This window comes from Ursus arctos, unplaced genomic scaffold (genome assembly GCF_023065955.2).
Source record: "Ursus arctos isolate Adak ecotype North America unplaced genomic scaffold, UrsArc2.0 scaffold_5, whole genome shotgun sequence".
NCBI classification, from domain to species: domain Eukaryota; kingdom Metazoa; phylum Chordata; class Mammalia; order Carnivora; family Ursidae; genus Ursus; species Ursus arctos.
The window spans coordinates 5,040,158-5,046,391 of NW_026623067.1; the positions used below are offsets into that span (position 1 = coordinate 5,040,158).

At 43.7% G+C, this 6,234-nt stretch overlaps 1 pseudogene; it reads left to right on the forward strand.

Moving 5' to 3' along the window:
- The first annotated feature begins 2,390 nt into the window (after positions 1 to 2,390).
- On the forward strand, positions 2,391 to 4,411 carry LOC113248064 (5'-AMP-activated protein kinase subunit gamma-2-like; annotated as a pseudogene).
- Positions 4,412 to 6,234: the final 1,823 nt, after the last annotated feature.

The window sequence follows — 6,234 nt, forward strand, 5'->3', positions numbered from 1 at the left end:
ATACGTTACCTCGGAATTAACCAGAGATGTAAAGGATCTGTATTCTAGAAAGAACAAATCACTCTTGAAAGACATTGAAGAAGACACAAAAAGTTGGAAAAATATTCCATGCTCATGGATTTTTTTTAAAGATTTTTATTTATTCAACAGAGATAGAGACAGCCAGCGAGAGAGGGAACACAAGCAGGGGGAGTGGGAGAGGAAGAAGCAGGCTCATAGCGGAAGAGCCTGATGTGGGGCTCGATCCCATAATGCTGGGATCACGCCCTGAGCCGAAGGCAGACGCGTAACCGCTGTGCCACCCAGGCACCCCCAGAGCAATCTACACTTTCAATGCTATCCCAATCAAAATAAAAATTACATTTTTCAAAGAACTGGAACAAACAACCCTTAAATTTGTGTGGAACCAGAAAAGGCCCTGAATTACCAAGGAACAGTTGAAAAGGAAAAACAAAGCTGAGGTGCAGATTTTCAAGCTATACTACAAAGCTGTGATACATAGACAGCATGGTTCTGGCACAAAAACAGAGATAGACCAATGGGTCATGATAGACAACCCAGAAATGGACCCTTGGCTCTTAGGGCAACTAATCTTTGACAAAGCAGGAAAAAACATTCAGGGGAAAAAAGACAGTAATGGTGTTCGGAAAATTGGACAGCCACATGCAAAAGAATGAAACTTGACGACTCCCTCACATCATACACAAAGATAAATTCCAAATGGATGAAACCCCTCAATGTGAGACAGGAATCCATCAAAATCCTAGAGGAGAACATAGGCAGCAACCTCTTTGACATTGGTCACAGCAACTGTTTTCATGAAACATCTCCAAAGGCAAGTGAAACAAAAGAAAAAAAATTAACTTGTGGGACTTCATCAAGATAAAAAGCTTCTGCAGAGCCAAGGAAACAGTCAAAAAAACTAAGAGGCAGTCCAAGAAATGGGAGAAGATATTTCCACTGACACTACAGATAAAAGACTGCTATCCATGATCTACAAAGAACTTCTCAAACTCAGTACATGAGAAATAGATAATCAATTCAAAAAATGGGTAGAAGATATGAACAGACATTTTTCAATGAAGACATACAAATGGCTAACAGACACATGAAACAATGTTCAAGATCAGTAGCCATCAGGGAAATTCAAATCAAAACCACATTGAGATCACCTCATGCCAGTTAGGATGGCAAAAATTGATATACAAGAAGCAATAGATGGTAGAGAGGATGTGGAGAAAGGGGATCCCTCTTACATTGTTGGTGGGAATGCAAGTTGGTACAGCCACTTTGGAAAACAGTGTGGGAGTCCCTTAAAAATTCAAAATGGAGGGGGGACTGGGTGGCACAGCGGTTAAGTGTCTGCCTTCGGCTCAGGGCATGATCCCGGCGTTCTGGGATCGAACCCCACATCAGGCTCCTCCGCTATGAGCCTGCTTCTTCCTCTTCCTCTTCCACTTCCCCTGCTTGTGTTCCCTCTCTCGCTGGGTGTCTCTATCTCTGTCAAATAAATAAATAAAATCTTAAAAAAAAATTCAAAATGGAGCTACCCTGTGACTTAGTGATTACACTACTTGGTATTTACCTCAGAGATACAGATGTAGTGAAGAGAAGGGACATTTGCACCCCAATGTTCATAGCAGCACTGTCCACAACAGCCAAATTGTGGAAGGAGCTGAGATACCCTTCAACAGATGACTGGATTAAGAAGATGTGGTCCATATATACATTGGAATATTACTCAGCCATCAGAAAGACCGAATACCCAACATTTGCTGCAACATGGACAGGACTGGAGGAGATTATGCTAAGTGAAATAAGTCAAGCAGAGAAAGACAATTATCATACAGTTTCACTCCTTTATGGAACATAAGAAATAGGAAGATCAGTTAGGAGAAGGAAGGGAAGAATGAAGAGGGGGTCAACAGAAGGGGGAATGAACCATGAGAGACTGTGGACTCTGGGAAACAAACTGAGGGCTTCAGAGGGGAGGTGGGTGGGGGATTGGGATTGGTCGGTGATGGGTATTAAGGAGGGCACATATTGCATGGCGCAGTGGGTGTTATACGCAAATAATGGATGATGGAACATTACATTAAAAACTAAGGATATACTGTATGTTGAGTAACATAACATAAAACATTATTATAAATAAAATAAAGGGCAACTAGGATATGAAGGATCCACCCTTCAAGAACCCCAGATGTGGAGGGGGTGGGCTGGATCAATTTATTTGTCAATGTGTATGCAAGTGTCATGGTTCTGATTCCCCTTCACCTCGATAACATGGACAGAAGCAGGGTCTGAGCACCCAAGCCAGCTTACTACCTCACTGAGCCCTGGGTCCCCAGTCCAGTCAACCCCAGCTCTGCCAAGAAGGCTGCTACAGCATGGCACACAGTGGAACATCCCGGATCAGCATTCATGACAGCTGCAGACATCACACCAAGATGACACAGGTGGTAAGCACCCCAGAACACTTCAGGCCTGCAGACCACAGCTTGCTAGGTCACCCCCACATGGAGGGCTACATGACCTTGAATGTTTCAGCTGCATCTCCCCTGACAAGAAGCCCCCTATGTGGAAAGCACAGGACCCCCAGCCTGCACTCTGTCAGGACACTCGCAAGGCTGCAGACCCCAGGACACCCCAGCTTTAATGCACTTGAGTTTTAGAAATCCTGCTAGGAGATCCTGTGCACAGAGAAACCCCACCAATCCTGAATCCACTCCAGCTACTGCTACCCTTCCAACGTGCCTTCTCTGCAGAGAGCCCTGGAACACTCCACCCCACACCCACTTCAGCTACAGCTGTCCTGCCAGGGCACCCCTTGTGCAGAGCGCCCCAGAAAATATCAGCTCCTTATCTGTCTCCACTCCAGCCACCCTGCCAGGGGGCCCTCTGCACAGAAAGCCCTGTGAACCAACTTGTATCCACTTCAGCTTCAGCTAACATGCCTGGGTGCCTTCAGTGTGAAGATGCATGCACCCGCATGTTTCCTGTAGCATGACTTACAATAGCCAGGGTATGGAAACTACCCAGGTATCCACCAGAGATGAATGGATAAGGACTGCTCTTCAGCCGAACCACCACCTCCCTGCTTGCCTACCTGGATTCTCTGCCTGTTCCCCTAGATCTCCCACTATATCTGCACCATCTTGAGAGTCCTAACCCAAAACCTGATGTCTGTGAATCCCATGTCCTCTCCAGAACCTCCATGTTCACACACTCTGCCAGCACCCCCACAAATTACCAGCACCCTCAGGGCCCTGAACTCCACCTGCACCCCAGAGAGTCCTAGCTCACACCGTGGTGCCCCTGTACCCCTGGCCAGAGAAGCACCCAGAAGTACCTGCAGTTCCTGATCCTCCTCCTTGGTAGCAGTGGGCTGCAGCCCCTGGACCAGGAAGCCAGCATGTGGAAGAAATTCTAGGTGAAAGATAAGCACAAGACTCAGAACGTGGGTTTTCATGCACTTCATGGGATCACACAAGGATCACCACCTCTTTCCAACTCTTCAAAGCCTGTTGTTGCTGATACTACATTACAGGTTAGAAAGGATTCTGTGCCTTAGCAGCCAATGGTGTTCCAGCAGCTCCACTGCAGAAGAGGACACAACAAAGTTTTGTAGGAATGCTAAAAATTACAGAGTTCCTAAATACACCACAGAGATGCTATAAGTCAACCCTGTTACAGATTTATGAATTAGAGGCACATAAGATTGAAACGGGGGGAGCGTCATCTCCAAGAAACATGTAAGACTTCAGGGAATATAGTTCCAGATGCAAATGTCTTCCATGCTGTACACTCACTGGTCACAAATAAAATCCACTCATTGTCAGTTATTGATCTATCAGTGGACTGCACTTTGTATACATACCCACAAATGAATCCTCATGTCCTTCCAGCATTTTATGTCTGTTCTGCCAAAGCCTGCCTTCATGAAGCAGAACCTGGATGTTTTTGCATTTGGGACCCACCGCAACATCCCTTCATCCACCAGGAGACTCCCTTCAGTACAGCCTTGAATGTCTTTGTAGAAAGACAGCTGCTGGCCTTCCTTGTGGTGCACGAGTCAGGAGAAGTTGTGCATATTTATTCCAAGTCTGATGTAATTAAGCTTGCTGCTGAGAAAATGTTCAGTAACCTAGCTATCACAGTGACCCAGGCCCTCAACACCACTCACAGTGTCTTGAGGGTGTTGTGAAGTATGGTAAGATGGAAATCCTGGACAGATTAGTGTGGGCTGACCTCTGGGCTGCTGGTCACAAGTGAAGCAGATAGCATCGTGGGTGTCATTTCCCTGTCAGACATGTGGTAAGCCCTGATACTCATGCATGCAGGTGCCAAAAAGAAGGAGATGGAAGCAGAATGGCCACTGTGCATGGAGAAGCCCTTGGAGAAAATGTGAACAAGGATTCTGGGTCAGGCTTTGCCTCCTGAACACTGACTGTGATAAAAGATGGTGAAATGGCTACAAATGTGTATCAGGGTTTAGTGATGGGTATTTTTCCCAGTGATGTTGAAACTGAGCATCGGAAACAGATTTTATGTGTTTTATGATTCAGGCTTGCGTTAAAAGACTATTTGCAGATTTTTGAACAATTTCGACGCTATATGTTATCAAAGTGCACTGTGTCGTGAATTTTTTTATTATTTTTCATCTCAACGAATTCACTGGTGCGTAACAGGTAATACAACATAAGTGGAGAGGATGGCCTATTCAGACCTTGTACCTTCTGTTAGCACATGGGGTATTTCTTCACTATGACCCGTGGCAGCTGGAACCACATGGGGCTGCAGTGTGAACACCTTTGAACCTTTCTCCAACCACTTTCTTTTCCTTAAATTTGTGGAACTGCTGTAATTTGAATATAAATAATTATTTTGCAAAACAATTACTTTTTATATTAAGTGTCTGTTCTGTTCTATAATGTAAGCATGACTGCTTTACAACAGCATTATTTATTTTTACTCACAGCAATATTTTACAGACCTTGGCAGGTAAACATTGTACCCTTTAATAAACCTTTGGTTGTTATTGTAAATGGCAACTTCTTCATTTAACTTTGGATCTGGAAAGGATAAAACTTTTTTTTATGAAAGATTTTATTTATTTATTTGAGAGAGAGACAGCCAGCAAGAGAAGGAACACAAGCAGGGGGGTGGGAGGGAGAAGCAGGCTCCCTGTGCCAGATGCGGGGCTCAATCCCAGGCCCCTGGGATCATGTCCTGAGCCGAAGGCAGACGCTTAATGGCTGAGCCACCCAGGCGCCCCTGGAAAGGATAAAACTTCTAATGTAGCCACTGTTAGAGCTTAAAAGCTCAGGTTTCCAAAAGCATGTGGAGACCTGCTCTGCTAGACTGGAAACAGACAAACATTATGAGGAAAGAAATTGCTGTGAAAACGTCAACTTTTTTCTCATGTATAGAAATGTAAAATCATAATGACTATATGACTGCTGATGGATTGTTGTTGTAAAGTGTTATTATGGCATATGCAGTGTTGTCATGTAGTTGAAGAGAAACAGTGATTCTTAGTGTAAGTCCTCTGGAAATGTCCATACTATGCATATATATAAGTATACAGTGATTTATTTTTTTGGCACATTGAAAAAGTAAAATAAATCTTGCTATCTAAAGTGACTTGGGTGGCTCAGTCATTTAAGTGTCTACCTTTGGCTCAGATCATGAATTCATGGTCCTGGGATCAAAACCAGTGTCAGGCTCCCTGCTCAGTGGGAACCTAAACAATCTTCCTTCTACCCCTACTCCATTCATGGTCTCTCTCTCAAATAAATAAATAAATAAATAAATAAATAAATAAATAATTTTAAAATAATCTTACTATCTATTAAAAAACAGATGAATGGATAAAGTGCAGGGGGTATATATACAAGGTGGAAAATTACTCAGCCATAAAAAAGGATGAGATCTTGTCATTTGGCACAACATGGATAGACCCAGATGGCATAAACCTAAGCAAAATATGTCAGACAGAGAAAGACAAATAGAGTATGAATTCAGTGTTATGTGGAATCTGAATAGCAAAACAAATGAATAAACAACCAATAAAAAGCAGAATTGGACCTATAAATACAGGAAACAAACTGATTTTTGCCAGAGGAGAGGGAGGGAGGCATGGGAGAAATGGGTGCAGGGGAGTGGGAGACACAGGCTTCCCGTTATGAGATGAATTATCACGTGGATGAAAGGCACAACGAAGGGAATATA